Here is a 19,932-nt window from a genome sequence, read left to right on the forward strand (position 1 = left end):
ACTGAGCTGCATCTCACGCTTAGCCACATCTTCCAAGCACCTTCCAATTTTTGTCTAGAGCAGACCATTTTCCAAACTCATACAGAGTATGTCGTGTTCCCCAGTCCCACCACCACCAGTCCCACCACTGGTAGAAAATGCCAGCACTCAGCTCCAGTGCATTCAGACGAGCAGAAAGGTCCACACACCACCTCTTTCCTGGATAACGGGCTTCTTGGTAGGACAGGGTCACAGGAAGACCAACGCGCACTAGTGTGCCATCTCCGTAGGCACCAGCTCGGATAATGTAGGCTGACACATACGCTTCAATACTTGCTGTTACTTCGGCAAAAGGTTCAATCTGATAAAAAAAAAAAAGGAACAGCCATTTAATAATTTTTCAGTCATCGTTGGTTAACTCATTTTCGGTAAAACGCCTAAGGTAGAAAATCAGTGAAAGAAACATACTTTTCAACTACGTTGTCTTCTTTCATAACGAATTGAATTTGTGAATACTTTTTTCAGGTACAGGGAAACCTGGCTTCTCCTAATGACTAATAAAGTGTGGCTGGGAACACACGGTCGTTTACTAAACAGCTGGTACAGAAGAGTTTTCGAGAGAGAAAATGGAATTATTAGAATATTTACCTCTATGGCCAACTTGACAGGACTGAGTGAATTTCCCTCCGGAGGAAAGCTCAGTTGGTTGTTGACTTGGAAACTAAGACTGAAATCGACTCCAATTGATATAACGAATACAGGAATGCTAACGGTCTGAGGAGATAGAGAAAGCAAGGCGTAAGTTTACATCTTAGTATCTTGTAAGGGAAAGATTCATCTGACAATTTCGGAATGTCTGCGAATTATTGACTGATTGCCAGCTTAACTGTCAGCCTCTCTTTTTGTTTGGTTGAATGAATGAAGGAAGGAAGGAAGGACGGACGGAACGAACGAACGAACGAACGAACGAACGAACGAGTGAGCGAGCGAGCGAGCGAACGAATGAATGAATGAATGAATGAATGAATGAATGAATGGATGATTGAATGGATGGATGGGTGGATGCATGAACTAATCAATCAATTAATTAATTAATTAATTTGACTCATCCATCCACTCATACATCGATTAATTAATTAATTAATTAATAATTAATGAAGCGATGTATGAGTGAATGGATAGGCGAATGTATGGATCAATCGATGGATGGACGGACGGATCGATGGGAGGAAGGAAGGACGGAACGAACGAACGAGCGAACGAATGAATGAATGAATGAATGAATGAATAAATGGTTGGATGGATGAATGAACGAACGAATGAATAAATGAATGTATGAATGTATGAATTAATTAATTAATTAATGCATGAGTGGATGGATGGGTGAATGTATGGATGAATGGATGGATGGACAGACAGATGGAACACAAAGTTGACTCACTACGTTAAACAGTTTTACTGAACAGGTAGTAACTTATTTAATCACTGCCCCAAACGTTAAGCAGTATTCAGGACAATATAGAACAAATGGAAAATTCACTTACTACTCCTCTCCTCCACTCATATCCCGTGCGTTTATCTTTTCCGTCCAGCTGATTCTTTCGATACAGTTCCTTAAATATATCCGGCAAATTAATTCCTCCGATGGAAAGACCGAAACTAACTCCTACTTCCATGGCGTCACCATCTTCAAGCCAAACCTTTCCCTCTCCCTTCACATTAATTCCGATCACACTCTTCTCAAAAACTGTGAACGAGTGCTCAACACTCAAGTACAGGGGACCAGCCTCATTCCATGCAACGGCGCTCGCTGCTCGGCGGGATCGTTTCAGAGGGATGCTTGGTGAGTTGGTTAAATTCTGATGTTGGTTGGGCAATGGAGCATTTAACGAAGTCTGACTTGAATTAGAAACTGCATCGGCAGGTACACGACTTGTTTCCTGGTCAACAGAAATGGAGACGCTAGAATTTTGTATATCTAACTTCTTGAAAAACTTGAAACTAACCCTCTTGGATTCTGCGTATCCCAAATGGTTAGTTTCAATAAGCGAAATGTGGATGGTTAGAGTGACCTTCATCTTTGTAACATCAAAGCCGTCGTTCTTGTGTATTGGTTCGCCAAAGATTAACTCTTCAGAAAAATACGCGTGGCTTTCTGAGACCATTCCGTTGCTCTTGTTGATGAGGGCGACGTCAGAATATTTCATGTCAAGATCAATTTCTGAGGGCATGTTAGCAAAATCGGTACGATCAAAATGGTTTTTGATGACAACTGTGTCCTTATCCGATGTGTTTGCTTCTCGGTGCATTTTCACAGATCCAGGGAGCAGTGGAGATTCTTCAGGATCGAGTGGTTTGGAATCGGTCGCTTTCCTTCCATCCACATCTTCGTAAAGGTCGCGTTTCACAGTCGGTAATAGTTGCTCAAGAATACCGTACACAAGGCGAAGGAACTCTGCATTGGTATGACGATGCCCATAGACCTCAAAGGACTCGACCTTTCCGTTGTTAGGCATTCTAGAAAATTAAATTAGTCAGAAATCATAATTGTCATTATATTTTGTATCAGTCAGCTGGAAAAGGTCTCTCCTCGAAAGTAAGTTAACGTCTCCATACTTACAAGCATTGGAGCTTTGCAATTCATTTCAAAACTAATTTAAAACTAGTCAGCGCAAATGTATTTTCCTAATCAATAGCAAGGAGGAAAACTTTAGAAAATGGTGACTTGTCTATAGCCTTTCGCAAATCCTTCGCCTCTATACAGTCGAATACGTCCTCGCTGCCATTACTCCCGTTAAAATTCACTATCGTTATTTATTTCTTTGTTTTTATTTATTTTTTATCCGTTTTTGCCTGCTTCCCGAGAAAAAAATTATTGAGGTTGACTTGAATGTGGGCAAGTCTAAATTTTTTACTTAGACTTGTTTAAATGTCGCGCTTGGCACCATTTTCATGCTTCTAATTCGAGTTCTGGGGCTGTATTCGGTGAGCCATCTTACGATAAGTATTGATGCTCCAATGCTGGAATGCAAAGCAAAGCTCGTGACCTAGAATTCAACTTGGAGATAGGAGCACTTCATAAACCCGTCCACTGAGTGGCACATTTTGAGTTTCCTACGATCAAATGTGAATCTTACTAACTTAAATTCTTTCGAACGCCATAAGAAGACTGAGACGCTTTGTACTGTGTGACAATTTCAACAAAGATAGGTTCAATGCATTTTTTTCCGAATAGAATATTGAAGAAGCTTAATCAACATAATCAAATGGGTCCACATTTATTTACTGTTTCGAGAAATATTTCAAAAAATACTCTGTAAATTGTATCTCATTAAAAATTTCCTGTATCAAAATTATACGTTGTCTCACAAAACAGATAAAAGGAAAAAAATGAGGTTTACAAATTTAAGTCATTTTACAGCAAATTTGTTAAATGTTCACCTTGAATCCGTTAGCAGTCGAACCAGGAAGTACTCTGTCACTGACTTGACGCCTCTTATGTCCACATTGCCAGCCACGTTTGACAAATTGAATTTAATTAGGAACCAGTACTCTTCTGATGTCTTGTTAAGAACCCGGATGCTGACTATTGCACGGATGGTAGCTGCAAAGAAATACAATTGAGTGAGTGGAAACGCACGTGCGTATTTTGTTTATTTACTTCATTTCATTAAACAATCGATCGCGCACTTTGGCAGAAGTATATACTACTGAGCCAAGCTTCAATTTTGTAACACGACTCTCAATTACCATGACAAACACCGAAAAACAAAGCGTAACATCACTGTAATATTTAATGTTTTCATAATTTCGTTTTGATTAGTATAAAAGGCCCTGAACGCCATCTTTAGAGAGACTAATTTGAGCATCGATTGAGCCTTTAAATATCAGTCATTTTCTGTAAGAATCAAACTTCGGCCGGATATATCATTTTCCGAATTTAGCTGAAACGTGGCATGTATTCTTGGTTTTTGCTCCTAATTGCGAAACTGACGTTTGGTTCAGAAATTATGAGAAGTGATTGTTTGGAGTGACTTCGAATGGCGTCCCAACATGGCAGATCAAAGAAGGTGTTGTCACTCTACATTCATTTTCACCGAGAATCTGCCAGAAAAACCACTTTCACTTAATTGAAGAATTATCCTGGTTTCCTCTATTACTTCGAGCGAAAAGAACTATTTAAATGTTGATCTAAACTAACGTACGAACAAAATGTGAAAGGGTACTTCCAAGTCATTTAAATAACCCTTAGCTAGAATTTTCACTCAAATCGAAAGACCGATATGTTATGTCGATTGAGAACTCACCATTAACAATGGATGTAGATGTAGATGTAGACTGTTTAAAGTTTTTTCAATATCCGTAACAAAAAAGTTAGCAAAAAGTTGGCTAAATCACTTTATCGAGAAATATATTTCACAGAACGTACAGACGTTCGCTGCCTTTGTGTCAGTCAAAAGTATACATTAGCTTAAAGGAGAGGTACTCAAACAAGTTTCTCTTCTTAAAAAGCTGTTAAATTGCCCTTAGAGAGAAATAAAATTTTCAATGTATTTTGTGAGACCAGATGGTAGTTACGTTGACATAAGTGCTCTCTTCAGCCATTGTAAACAACGTACCGAACGCGACTTGCAGCTAAAAATGCTTCAAAGCAAATCTCATGAAAATCAATTATTTACTACGCAGTTATTGCCCTAATCATGCAATAAAGAAAAGAAAATTAGGCACTGTTTTACATGGGTAAAAAACAAGAAAAGCTAAACATGGCTGATATACGTGACAAAGCTGTAAACAGTATGTCAATTACATAGTCTGTATTGTAACTATGTCCACTCTATAGCTACTAATTAACAAGTTGGCAAATAATTAATAAACAATGTCAGGGTAGGAGATAGAAAGCTTGATATAATGCGCTTGCCGATAATGATTCTCGTTTATTCTGAGGTAAAAGTGGATAATTTATGTTCCAGTAAGTAGGAATGGAGATTTCTTTCACAGTAAGCAGTTGAATTTTACAGAAATTGGAGTGCCTTCCTGGATTTCAAAATAAAACAAGGTGCATACGAGCTGTCAGAAAAGCCTGGCGATGATTAGTTCTTGCATCATTGGTTAACATTTTTTTTTTAATTTAGTTTAAGAAGAGCACTCGTGGAGTTTAACTTTCTTTATTTGCAGTGACGACTCGAAAAATTCACGCAGTTGAATCCCTGCCGTCCAATTCACTTGAGTTCACCATGAAATATGCCAACAATTGATAGTATTATTGCAGGGGGCTAGCTTCATGATTATGAAAATCACCCCCTTAATCAGTAATTTTCAACGAAATCTTTAAGGGGAATACCCGTACTCGTTTATATAATTGCTCAGTTTGCAAACATTTGCCGAAATTAACGGAACTGGTATCTTCGATATGTGATTGACCAGATCTGATCTTGAATATATGTTGGGGAGAGCAATACTTCCTCTACAGCATGCCTTTTGAAATAGTGGTTTGCTTATTTCTCATTTGGTTTTGTTTTTAGGTTTATTTAGCGCTATTTTAGGAACTGTAATTTAGTTTTGGCCGCCATGACTTGCAGCGATGTGTGTTGCCTTGCGGGGCAGAAGGTTCGATAGTGATTAGTCATTTAAAAAATTCAACCAGTGAAAAAAAAGCAACCTAAATTTTTGTAGTTATAACTAAAAAATCCAGTGATTAAACCAATCAAACTGATAAACTGATGATCTGAGGTCAGCTGTTGAAACTACGGTTAGTAACAGTTTTCACTATAAAGGGTATAAATTTTGAGTTCTAGCCTATATATTTTCAGTTCAGTATTATCTGTTCGGGACTGAAAGAGTAAAAACAACACCATGCACTCGGCCTGTAAAACAAAACTAAACATACCCTTCTGTACATCGCCTCCTTGTATCTCTATGTTCTGGTCCACTTGATATGTCAGAGTTTCGCCTTCTTCCAGTTTAACTTCAGTCAAACGCGATGGAGTTGCATTTCTGAGCGAAAAATACACACTTACCGAAACCACCGCACCCAGTAACAGAAGAACTGTTATGACACCGATAACAACTATCTTTGTCTTCCGAGAAGACCCTTTTGTCACCAGGTTGCTCTTGTCATCACTAAATTGTACGTTTGGCTCGGATTCCTTGTTAGCGTCCATGGTGGCGGTCTCGGATAAGAACGTTTCGTAGTTCCCTAGCCGCTTCAAGACGCGAGGTAGTGTTGAAACCGACAGAAAAGACGTTCGCTTAAGTGTAATTTTTCTAACCACAGGAATTCGGCCTTGAAGTTGATTTTAACAAAAGAAAACCACCCTTCGTTTCAATTCTGATTTCACAAAGCAAAGTGGTTTCCGGCCATTTTTGAAGCGGAAAAAAATTGACCGCTTCAAAAATACTTAAAAAGTTCTTTGAAGTACTTTGTTCGTCATCTTTTTCAAAGACAATAGTAGCCAATATCGGAGAAAAGGGAACTATGGATGACGTAGGTTTATTTGCGGTCTTTGATGTTGATAGACTTAAGTGACTGTGTGTAGTTGCTTTATCATATAGCTATATTACGCACATTCTTCTACTGGTCCAAACAATCGTCACAAAAATGGAATCAGAACTAGTAAAATATAGGTTGGGTATACCAAGCATAAGTTTATAAGTCTTTCGGAACGTCCAAAGGTTGTCCTATCTAATCAGGGAAATTATTGTTTTTAACATTTCCCTTCGCTGATCTTGGATAACAGTTTAAATTTGACCCATTTTCTTGAATCCGAGAAATAGTTCTAAACGAGCAGAAACTGAAAAAGTGTGATTATTTAAGATTCATTAAATGGTCACACTACTGAAGGGCCATATCATCCCAATCTTACCCACTGTACCTCTTACTCATTTACCCTTCTTTAATCTATGGTGCAATTATATTGCAGAAGAAAGCTGTTCGAATTGTCACTTTTTCTTATTATAAGGAACATACGCCTCCATTTTTTTAAAGATCTGAATATTATGAAATACCTTATGTTATATATTATTTAAATTGTATCTTCATGTTTAAATTTAATTTAAAGCAGCTACCTTCTGCTTTTAACGATTTCTTCACTCCTATATCGTCAAGGCACAAGTATAAAACTAGGTTGGCCTCTAATCTACACTTCACCGAGACAAATTATGAAATATTGAATATTCGCTTTAAGGGAGTTGTTCTGTGGAATACTGAATTTTAAAGAATCCTCAAAGAGCCTTAGTCTCTACAATTCCAAGCATTAATTCCTTTTTCTTAACCTCGGCGGTTAAGCGCACGCTATTCTACTTCCAAACAGGAATGTGCGCTCAAGCTCCCGAAAGCAGGCTACTTGGTATTCTCCCGGTTATATTATGACCCACAAAGGTGTCTAAATAAAGGTTCTGTCCTGTAATGGTTCTATGTGATAATGTGACGCTTTATGGTTTAAGGTATCACCCCCTGGTACATCATGGGTGATATTATTTGTTCTGCGTAGTCTTTTAAGCATTTTACTTCCAAGAGGACATTAAAAAGATCGGTAAACAGCTGTTCAATATAGCTTTTGTCTCTTTGTCACGCTTTACGATTTTATCTACGTTATCAAGTTAGAAGCACTTTACACATCTTAATAAACAACACCACAAGAAAGTTGACTTCAATTAACTGTATTTGAATGGTCAGTTGATTTCTTTCATAGACTCACCACACTTATATATACAACATAGTCATTTAGCAACTGATCAAATAGCCTCTTTCATTTGAATGGATACTAAGTTTGTAAATATTCAAAGACGCAATAGTAAAAACCATATCAATTGACTCAAGCTGTAACAGTTGGAATTAAAGGTTTATTTGGTAAAAATTACGTGTTTGAAGTAATGAAACCACATCCTTAGTTTCCGCACTGTTGCGGAGACACTCGAACACAGCTTTAATGCAAAATGTATTTCCTGTGTTCCCTGAGTTCGTTTCCGGTTCTTTAATAGTGATATTATTTTGTGTAAGCTAACACAGTTTCATCTGAAAGTGAGAAGTGATCATCGCAGTGAATTTTCCAATTTATGCAATTGGAAATTGGAAGCCTGAAAAAAATTCAGGCTTCCAATTTCCAATTGCATAAATTGGAAAATTCACTGCGATGATCACTTCTCACTTTCATCTATATCCGCAGTTCATATATGAATTATTTCATATACTTTACATCATTTCACTCCTCTCACGGGAAAATGGGAACCTACAATTGACCTTGCTCCCAATGTGTGGCTTCATAGCTCAGTTGGTAGAGCATCGCACCGGTAACGCGGAGGTCACGGGTTCGAATCCCGTTGAAGCCTGAATTTTTTTCAGGCTTCCAATTTCCAATTGCATAAATTGGAAAATTCACTGCGATGATCACTTCTCACTTTCATCTATATCCGCAGTTCATATATGAATTATTTCATATACTTTACATCACAGTTTCATCTGTTTGGATTTTTTAGCAGAACATTTTACTCGCACAAAGTTTCATGAAACGGAGCCTAAGTTCAGTATATTCTTCCAATCTACGGGCCGCCGTTGGCTTTCAGAAAAATGCCATCCGCCCTTGTATACATATTGCAGATTGAACGGAACTTTTATTTTTTTCTCCGAAAACAAAGAAATTAGATTTCCAATGCCTAGAAAGGTTTAGGCGGTATGTTATGCAAGAAAACTCCACTGAGATTCTCTCCACAATTTCACGCTGAGTCTCCGACTTTCTGAGGTGGATAAACTTCCAGCGCCGATGTTTCGCCGAAACGAACTGTTACGTGTCCCTGTCCCGGATCATTAGCTTTCGCAATTAACAAGTCGTGCAGTTTGCCACATCCAAATCCGGTGTCCACTTTACTAGATACTTTTCTGTTGTTGCTGTTCAACAAACAGTTACTAATTACATCTTCCTGTCTCCTCAAAGTCTCGTTTCCTTACAACTTCCCGTGTTAGTTTCCGTCGAAGAAAACAGTAAATATATTCGGACAGGAAACTTGGAAACCTGAAATACCTACATCTTGGCTTGTTACTGAGTGAGTGACCCAGCATCTTTTTTTTTTTTTTCGTAAAAACTGTTCCGTATTTTCTTCATCGGCCAAGAAAATTATTCCGTTTGTGCTCTGTCTCAAATGTCGACAAAGAAGTTTCCAAATTCAGTTTTCAAACTATAATTTACAAGCAATCAGGTTCACAGGAAAGTAATACTGAGTACATCGCTGCATTTGTCCATGAAAAGAAATAAATTCTGTTTGGTTCATTTATCAGAGTGAATTTTGCTATACAGACGCTAAGCTCCCGAGTTGATTCGTCACTGCCGGAATCATTTTTTTTTTTGTTCGATTAACGACTGTTTTTCTGAAGGGAAACCTTTTCTTGGATATCTTGCCTATAATTTACAATTAAGGAAACATTTTGGAAAATGAAAATAGTCTTCGAAGCGCGTAGGCATTTGCCAATTCTTGCTAAGTTGCTGTTGGCCGATATATATTTGTAAAAGAGCCATAATTACAAAAACTTTATTGAACTCATTAAAAGCTTGTTTGCATCGTCCATTTTGCGAAAAAGCTGGTCTTGGTCTTCCAACACGTACCTCAATTGAAACTTGTTCAATAATTTGTATGGGTGCACATCAATTGAGCCTACGATTTCATCTACAAATCCAGTCATAAGTTAAAATCAACTCAGTTATACAACATAATTCAATCAGCGCCAAAGGAAAGTACTGATAGCCGGGAGCCATCACAACAGCTTTCATTTGAATGGTTACACTTTAGGATTTTATCCATAGTCTCAAATTTACCGCAACCTTAACAGTGTAATACTATATAAACAACATCAAATAAACTAAGCTAAGATTTAAAATAATTGAATTGGAAACGTTTTGGGCTTTGCCCTTCTTCAGTGGATTTCTGTTTTGAAATGCGTCTCGCTATTTATGATGATTAAACTGTCCTTTAACGTTAGGAATGTATGAATATAGAGAGGGTAGAATATCCATGCTGATACTATTTAGGGTTTTAAGGTTAATCAGCTTTAAATCGGCGATAATAATTAACAATTAGACGGCGAGCTCGAGGTTTCTATCGGCTGATAGTTGGCGAGGGGCGAAGCCCCGAGCCAACTATCAAAGGCGATAGAAACCGAGAGCGAGCCGTCTAATTGTTTTAGCATACCTCTGTGATCGATCTATGAAGCAAAATATCTTTTTATTTCATAAATTTTGATATATTTGTGCAATGATGCATGCTAAATCGCGCGCGCTCTGACCAACTGCCGTCTATCGATCGATAGACGGCACCTTTGTAGCCAATCACAATGCGCGTTACGCGATAGTCGGTCACTGAGGTATGCTCAGGGTTAACCTGAAGAAGACAGACTGAAGAGTCGTTTGGGTTCCGTTGTTTGCCCTTGTTGAATCGTACTTCGTGGCTGACGCATCATTAAACATTATGGTCAACAACACATTCTCTGAAAGCGGATGATTTTTCTTAACCTTGGCGGTTAAGCGCACGCTCAGTTCTACTTCCAAACAGGAATTCTTAAGCTCTCGAAAGAAGGCCACTTACTACATGTCTTCTCCCGGCTATTGTGACCTACAAAGGCGTCGAAATAACGGTCCTGCCAAGTAGTGGTTTTATGTTATAATGACACGCTTTATGGTTTAAGGTATCACCCACTGGTAAATCGTGGGTAATATTATTTGGTCTACGTAGTCATGAAAGCATTTCACTTCCAAGAGGACATTAAAGATCGGTAAAAAACTGTTCAATAGCTTTTGTCTCTTTGTCACGCTTTACGATTTTATCTACGTAATCAAGTGAGAGCCACTTTACACAGCTCAATAAACAACACCACAAGAAAGTAAAGTTCATTTGACCGTATTTGAAGAGTTAGTTGATTTCATTCACAGACTCGCCAGAGTTATATATACAGCATAATCATACAGCACCTAATCAGGTAGAATTCATTTGAATTGATGCATGCAAATATCCAAAGACTCGATAGTTAAAACATATCAATTGATTCAAAGGTGTAACTCTTGCATTTTATTAGAGGTTTATTTGGTAACAACTACGTATTTGAAGCAATTAAATCAGTTCCTTTCCGTACGGTGACACCCTAAAGGAAATTTTATGCAAAATGTACTTAAAATGATGTTTCTTGTGTTTATTCCCAGCTCGTTTCCGGCTTCCTTAATTAGTGATATTCAGTTCAGTTCAGTTCAAATTCGAATCTGCAGGCTGCCGTTGGCTTTCCGAAAAATGCCAACTGCCCTTGTATACATAAATATTGCACTTTGAAGGGAACTTTTTTTCTCTCCGAAAACAAAGAAGTTAGATTTCCAATGCAAGAAAATTCCACTGAGTTTTTCTCCACAATTTCAAGCTGAGCGCCCGACTTTGTGAGGTGGCTAAGAGGCCTTCAAAATAGAAGTACGTTCCTCCGAAACGAATTGTTACGTGTCCCTGTCCCGGATCATTTGCTTCGTAATTAACAAGTCGTGCAGTTTGCCAAATCAAAATCCGGTGTCCACTTTACTAAATACTTTGCTGTTGTTTCTGTTCAACAAACAGTTACTAATTACATCTTCCTGTCTCCTCAAAGTCTCGTTTCCTTACAACTTCCCGTGTTAGTTTCCGTCGAAGAAAACAGTAAATGTTTTCGGACAGGAAACTTGGAAACACTGAAATACCTACATCTTGGCTTGCTAAAGTGAGTGACCCAGCATCTTTTTTTCCGTAAAGATTTCGGTATTGTCTTCATCGCCCAAGAAAATTATTCCGTTTGTGCTGTCTCAAAAAATAGTTTTCAAACTACAATTTACAAGCAATCAGGTTCACAGGAAAGTAATACTTAGTTCATCGCTGCCTATGAGAAGAAATAAATTCCGTTTGGTTCGTTTATCAGAGTGAATTTTGCTATACAGACGCTAAGCTCACGAGTTAATTCGTCACTGTTGGAATCGTTTTTTTTTTTTTTTCGATTAACGACTGTTTTTCTGAAGGGAAACCTTTTCTTGGATGTGTTGCCCATAACTTATAATTAAGTAAACGTTTTGGAAAATGGAAATAGTCTTCGAAGCGCATAGGCATTTGCCAACGCTTGCTAAGTTGCTGTTGGCCGATATTTGTAAAAGAGCCATGATCACAAAACCTTCATTGAACTCATTAATAGCTTATTTGCATTGTCCATTTTGCGAAAAAGCTGGTCTTGGTCTTCCAACACGTACCTCAATTGAAACTTGTTCAATAATTTGTATGGGTGCACATCAATTGAGCCTACGATTTCATCTACAAATCCAGTCATAAGTTAAAATCAACTCAGTTGCACAACATAACAATCAGCACCAAAGAAAAGTACTGATGCGAACGATCACAACAGCCTCCACTTGAATGGTTACACCGTTAGGATTTTATCCACAGTTTCAAAATTTACCATAACCTTTAACAGTGTAAAACTATATAAACAGCATCGAGGAAACTAAGTTATGATTTAAAATAATTGAATTGCAAACGTTTCGGGCTTTGCCCTCCTTCAGTGCTTTCTGTTTTGAAATGCGTCTCGATATCCACTCATTGAAGAAGGGAAACCCCGAAGCGTTTGGAATTCGTTTGAAACTTTTGCATTATTATTCCCTCTAACTTTCATCTGTATGTTGTGTTTTACTAAGTACCACGCAGCTAGCGAACCTTTCTATTCGCATACAAAGTCTGCTGTCTGCTTAATAGTTCAGGTTCGTTTTAAAGCTCACATTGTTAACGATTTCATCCACAAGACCAAAAGCTCAAACAAATCACTCATGAATATCGGTTTTTGCTACTTGGATAAAGGAAAAGATACAAATAAACTTAAAACAAAAATAATAGCGCTGATCTTTTCATGTGCATGCGTCTCTTCGTGAGCACTAAATAGCTACGCTACAAATGTCAATTCTCGTTGTTCCATTGAGCTATTTGTAAGAATTCGGCTTCTTTTTCCCAAAGCTTTTGTTTGACAGTATACCACACACAAGCTAAATAAATGGGTTTGAAATATTTACAGTTTTTTCCCCTCGATTATCATTAGAGATATTAGGGATATTAATAAATAATTTTTTTTACAACCTGTCTGAAACAAACTGTAAATCGTAAACAGTCCAATCACAATCGTTGTTAGATTAGTTCGAATGATTTGATTGGTTAAAGAAGACGAAAGCTGTCAAACATGTCAAAGCGAAGCATCAAAGTTAACAAACTTTGCATAGTTCGAATATAACGCCAGCGCTTCTTCATAGTACTCTTATAAGGGTACTACTAAGAAAGACTTCCACTGAGTCTAGTACCCTGATAAGAGTATTTTTTTTTTAGGTCTTAGGCAGGGCCTCCTTACACTACCATTTTTTTTTTTTGGCTGTGTCCAACCCTAATCCAACCCCACTCAACTCCTAAGCCTAGGCCCATCCTGTTTTGCAGTCACAGGATGGGAAAGTAAAATGTTCAGTGAAATCCGATGGATTTGTGGCTCATGAAACTCTGCACGTTATTAACATGGCAATTCGAAAACAAACTGCTCAAAGCTTGCGGCTGGTATTAAACCAACTGCTGCGCTGTGTTTTGTGAATGAACAACAGTCGAATTCACGGTAGCAAAAGGCTTGTTCGAACTGTTGACACGGTTAAGAAAACTGGGCCGGCTGCTGTGACTGCTGTGGCCTCCCACTCAATTCTCCGGGGAGGATATTTGAACAAGCTGTTAGTTGTCCACTCGAAGGACGAGCGTTGTAATTTCTGAGGCTTGCTTCACTGCGGTGAGAGGCGGTGGCCGTGATGGAACTTACGCGGAAAATGTTAGGATCTTGTAAGCTTATATGTGTGTATTCGCTAGCTAATTTTCAGTTTTCTCTATTTTTTGTTTGATTTTTCTACATGAAAATATAGCTAACGAGCGTTTACCGTATCTTTTAACGCTGTACTTAAGCTTATGGCATTTTTACATACTTCGTTCAAAAACTTGAGCTGCCCATTCTATGTTATCTTTAGTGTTTTCTGGCTCTGCCTTTGTTCTAATTTCGTCAATTTCGGCGGTTGACATGTTTGCAAATCTCCGTTTGTTTATGTTTCTACTTGGCTTTGTGTTTTAGTCGCTAAATTCTTCGGAAACTTCACTTTCAAACACCTTGTTATTTGTACTGTTACGCCAAGGGTGGCCTTTATCCATTAAAGCTAAGAGTTCGTTTTCAACCAATCAGCGCGGGCAGTTAGCCGGTCCGTTTCTGCAGAGATAATTCTGACGAGAACTAAACATGTTAGACAACTTTTCCTTTAATTCAAGGTAAGTTTTAATTTAACTTCTCCAATCGAAAGTATAATTATATATCTGAGTGGTAAAACCACTGCTTTTGTTACCCTGAGATACGTTCTGAATCACTGTGTGTTTGCTTATGAATAGATGTTTGTGAATACTTTTTCCCACGGTGCAAAATATTAGAAGACGTGCGCCGATTCCCGCTATTACGCCCCCAGGTCGCTGAGAAGGGTGCCGAAGTATTTTTCCCTTACACAACTGGACGCAGAGCACGCGCAAACTTGGCAACGAGAATGGATGTCGAAGCCTGTGAAGCCTGTTCTCGCTTCTAACGTTAAGGCTGACTCTCAGTTCTTTTTATTTCAGAGCTCCACCATCCCGTAGTTTTATAACAAGGATGACATAACCTGGTTTTCATACATCTCTTCAAACCAGCCTTGCGGTCTGGGATATACCCAAGCCGCTCGTCTTCACCGTGCGAAAGCTGCTCTCCGTCTCCTCTGCTGTCGGATTTTCCTTGCAAGGAGAGCAATCGTAATCTCGTTTTCTTTTACGAAGAAAGTAAAAAGCCAGAAATCGAAACCCCTTAGCTTTCCGGATAGCAAGAATCAAAGACAAAAGAGCCACAATAGTCATAATCACTAACGCGCTCAGACCTTATGACAGAATGAAGCCTATTTTTATTGACTTGAAAATCAGTCACGCAAATGAAAAAGAAATGTCTGTATTTATTCACGTCTGTCACCAACTTAACGTTTGATTGACGCACTCGAAACACAAAACCTCAAAAGTAATCAAGTCTGATTTACTATAATAAACTTTGACTACCTTTTCTTAACCATAGTTAACGCCTTTTACTACAGTAAAATCTCAAATAGTACCTCAGCCGTTGTAGAAATTCAACTATGGTGGACCCTTTCCAGAGTTTTCTTTTTCCTTTTCGAAAGCTAAGTACTCCGAAGGCTCTAAAATATTTCAATTTTTTTTTTTTTTTGGAGTGGGGAGGGGGGTGGTACCTGATCTCTATTTAGGGATTAAATCTATTCAATCAGCTCAATGGCGCCGTAGGAAATGTTTTTAAAAGAAGTCTGAGAGTGTACAATGGGGCAAAAATTTGGGTGCTTGACAAGCCTTTATGGCTATCTTGAAACAGCTCAAAAGAGAACCCTTGCCTCACACTGAATTTGTATGAGGAGAAAACAACGTTTGATCAACGTCATTAAAATCAAACTTACGAAAAACTATTGCAACGATAGAAAATCGAGTGGTGTAGGTTTGGCTGCAACACAATATAAATTATCCGGCTTCTAAAATCTACTTAAAATAGTAAATTAGCCTGAGTTCTAGGAAGTACGCTAACAAAGGCTAAGTTGAAGGTTGTCTCCCTTCTCAGTGGTTTATACTACGCCATTCATCTCAGTTCTCTTTTTTTTTTTTTTCTTTTAAATAAAACACAATGCACAATGAACGCACTAAACACACAACTCGCTATCGTTTTGACCACAATATTTTTGGGTAACAGCCATCAATGCAACACTCTCGTAATTTAAGCAACCCGAATAAAGCGCAAAATTAAAAAACAATGCTCAGACTTTTAGCTTCGGAAATCGCGTATTTTTATGGTAAAAACAATTGTTTGACTGACGGAGAACGTAAATAAACAGGGTTATATAAAGATGGTCGCTCTTCACACTTTATAACATAGAGGACAAAATTACTGAAAGCTGATTGGTCGAGACAGAAGGCATTTTCTCTTAATTTTCGTTTCACCGAGGGCAAAATTACTCATTCCTGATTGGTGGAGCGGCGAAAATACTTGCTCCTGATTGGCTGAGCGCGACTTTTCCACATTTGTTGGCTTCTTCATTTTGTGCCGCTACAACAACGACTTCTTTGTCGTTTTGTCTGCTTTGTACGCAAAGAAAAAGGTGAATTGTTTGTTTGTTTGTTTGTTATGCTTACGGATGTTTTTACTCCGGGCCGCTTCTGTTTTACGAGAAAATTTTGCCCTCTATGTTATAAACAAAGTTTATTAGCAAAGTAGGCCTTAAAATAAAGTTGCACCCCCCCTCCATCTGAATTAAAGTTAAAATAACTTCTTGTCCACCCCCGTCTAGAGGGGAGATTACTTTCAACCCCCCCTCCCCGACCTCCAATCCTCCCTACATCCCTCTTTACCTTTACACTACTTCTGGTATGTCTGCATCATCAATAAATAAAACTTGGAAGCTGCGCTCCACATAATCGTCGCCTGATGAACCACCTTCATACTCGGTTGACTCCTCCTCAGAATCACTTGAGGTATCATCATGAGAACTGGAGGACATGTTTTCATCATCATCTTCGATGTCTTTATCAAATGTTCTTGCTACAGAACCATCTGCATGCTTAAGTATTCGCTCAACTAATTGTGCCTTGTTTCCACTGAGATACCATAAGCAAATTGACAATATTGACCAAGAGACATTACTACTGTTTACATCACATACGGACAAATCTTGTCTGAGAGACTTGCTTTCCTGTAAATGCTTCGTTGGGGAAGCGGAAGTGCTTGTTCAAAACCAACTCGGGATTAACTCAAGTTCTTGAATATATGTTCAATATCGTTGAGATAAACTGTTCATTTTTAGTACAAGGTTTTGAAGCTGTTAATATTAATATTTCTTAAAAGATTCCAAAAATTTATTTTGATGAGCTTACATGTAATATACATTAACTTGAGTCCATGGATTGAGATCAGACTTCTCAGTTTAACTTCTAACCCCCTCTACAAATGTTTAAGAAATGACATCTTACCCCCCTACCCTGCGCTTTGGTTTAAGTTCAGCCCCCTCCCCCCCCCCCTCCCTATTAATCTTAGAACCCCCCCCCCCTCCCTCTCCAGATAATTATTGCACAGTCCCTAATTTTAGTCCGAGACTATGGCAAATGAGAGTAAGGTTACAGTTACTGTACAGTTAAGAAATTAAACAACATTTTCTGGATGTAAAAATGTCTGTTTTATTCTTTGAGTTGATTGAAAAATGTGTCCGGCCGCGACTGTCTGTGACCTTTCTTCTGACAGCCTGCTAAACACGGACATCCCGAATAATGTCCCCGTGATGCCCGTATTTAATAACCGGGTTCCACTGTACTTGCTTCCGTAGTATGAGTCGTGAGTTCGATTCCCGTCGAGGTCGGAGATTTTTCTTCTTTGCCTCGTGCGATGGGAAATTGGGAAATTCATGGGTTCACTTTAGCACTTAAACATACACTGCAGAGTTAATTCTCTGATCCATTTGTGCGGCCTTAGTGACAGCGGCACAGCATTCACTTTTTTGTTGTTGTAAGAAGTCTCATTGCTTCACCTTCAGTAAAACCTCTTTTGACACCTGGTGGGTGACACGAAGTATAGTATGTGTATGTCGGCCTATAGTGACTCTTGTTGTCCAGGATACATTCATTTTGTCAAATCTATCTCCTCTCGAATCATTGCACTCGTAGATGTCAAATCGGATGAGCAAGAGCTGAGAAAAAATCATCCCACGTGGAGTCAACAGCAGTCAATCTCGGTTACGTCTTCATCAGTCGCCATGTGTAAGCAATGAAACCAGGCCTAAGCCAGTTACCACGTGACTTTATCAAATGAATATATATTTTTCATGGAATGAAAATATATTTTTTAACAAATAAAGATATATTTTATCGAATGAAAATATATTTTTTATCGAATGTAAATATATTTTATCGAATGAAAATATATTTTATGGAGCGAAAATATATTTTATCGGATAAAAATATATTTTAGCGAATTTTGCTAGCAACATTTCGGCAACCATAAAATAGGAGTGGCTCTTAAAACGCGTGTCGCTTAATTACCACTGTCCATATTTATGAGCCTGTTGGGTATACAACAGAAAGAAAGAAACAAGATAAAAGGTTTTATTGGCAGGTTGTAAAACATACGACAAAGCCGCATTGGTCACGACAATTAAAAACAGGTCAGTAGATTTGCCGTTTTAGCTCAGGGAGTTTCATTAACGTTTTTAAAACAAAATACTCTATAACGAAGTAAGATTCACCGTGGTTTACATTTTTCTATTTCATGACAGTTTGCAGCAGGTTGTATGCTTGAAGATTTTGTAGTGAAAACGAGTTTTTTAGACTGAAGGGATTTTTTCGGATGCTGTAAGCAGATAAAGTCGACTGCTGTATGGTAAACTATCAGGTCCGTGTTTCGCAAATAACACGAGATGGAATAACTGTTTTTGCCCTTAAATTATTTGGAATACTTTTATCCCAAGCTAAATAAGATATCAAACGACAACCTTGCAAGCCAGGCAAGAAAGAAGTAGTTGCATCCAATAATGACTTAAAATCAGTTTGTTTCCACTTTCGACAAGTTCAAATGAAATAAAAGTAAATTAAAAGTAATTGAAATAGGGAAAATTGAAGAGCAGGAACTAGGAAAGGATGTTAAGACAGGATGTTATTGACTTAAAAGTAAACAATAAGCAAGGGGCCGCAAACGAAACTACTGCAAGTATACGCAGGATCTGTAAAAGATCTAATGAGCCAAAAATATAAATGACTCACATTTCTGTAAGGCTGATCGGACTGCGTAGCACAGCACGGTTTAGCACAGCTAAAAGTAGAACAACCAACGCGAGTCGAGTTGTCTACCAAATGCATGTGGTAGTTTGGGCCCATCCGAAATCACTACCACGTGCATTTGGTAGACAACTCGACTCGCGTTGGTTGTTCTACTTTTAGCTGTGCTAAACCGTGCTGACGAGAGCCAACCATCTCGAAACAGCTGTCCACGGTTGCCACATTCTGTTGATTCTCGGTCATTGTTTGGTCTCTATCATGCCGCTGTCGTGTTAAGTTTTCTACGCAGTCCGATCAGCCTTGCAGAAATTTGTGTTATTGACTCGCTGGTTCTACATTGTAAACTCTATTGTTCTCCTAGCAGGTGGCCATTCTCATACTGACAGTCCAACGCTAGACGTTTCATCGATAGACATGTCATAAAAATAGAATTAATAAAGCTTGAAGTTGATTGGCATTTCGTTGATATGTCAACGAGGGACATTAAAAGTCAATCAAAGCGGGCCCATTCTAAGAAGCGCTCAACAGCTAATGTGAAAGCTTGACAGAGTGCAAGAATCAGTCCGAAGATATAAGTAATTTTTACCACGAAAAAAATTTATTTTTTTTTCGTTTTCTATGAACCTTTTTATTTGCTAGTGAATGTGACAAATGCAGTTGCTAAAAAACTGGCACTCCAGTGACATGTGGCAAAAGTAAAAATGTCATATGCGAAGGAGGTGGGCAATGGTTTCCAAGCCAAACCCGGAGCCTGACCCTGTCCGTCTCATGCCCAGGGTCTAGCCCATCATCTCCTTTCAATTTTCTTTCGTTTTTCCACCTACAATGCTAAGAAGCGCCATCTTTCAGAAAGATGGAAAGCAATACTTAGTGCCCTCGCCTTGTTGTTATGCATTTTCTCCGCTGTCCAAAGTCATTTCAACCGCATCGGCAAACGAGTTTTGAACATAGCATAATTTGCTGTCTCGTATACACGAGCATGTATCTTTGTCACAGAAAACTTGCCACAGAAAATTTACTGATGTGGACTAGTCTTCAAACAAAAATTGACTCAAGAAGTAAGGCTCGGATGCG

At 38.5% G+C, this 19,932-nt stretch overlaps 1 pseudogene across 1 annotated transcript; it reads right to left on the bottom strand.

Annotated features, from left to right (window-relative positions):
- Positions 1-19: 19 nt before the first annotated feature.
- Positions 20-6,140, bottom strand: LOC146481353 (uncharacterized; annotated as a pseudogene). The gene is made up of 5 exons (XR_014864463.1): positions 5,867-6,140; positions 3,399-3,583; positions 1,524-2,462; positions 628-753; positions 20-340 (listed from the first exon to the last, which is right to left on the bottom strand). The product of XR_014864463.1 is annotated as an uncharacterized LOC146481353 (transcript).
- Between the last annotated feature and the right edge of the window lie 13,792 nt (positions 6,141-19,932).

Source organism: Pavona decussata, unplaced genomic scaffold (assembly GCF_977016875.1).
Source record: "Pavona decussata unplaced genomic scaffold, jaPavDecu1.1 SCAFFOLD_50, whole genome shotgun sequence".
Classification (NCBI taxonomy): Eukaryota; Metazoa; Cnidaria; class Anthozoa; order Scleractinia; family Agariciidae; genus Pavona; species Pavona decussata.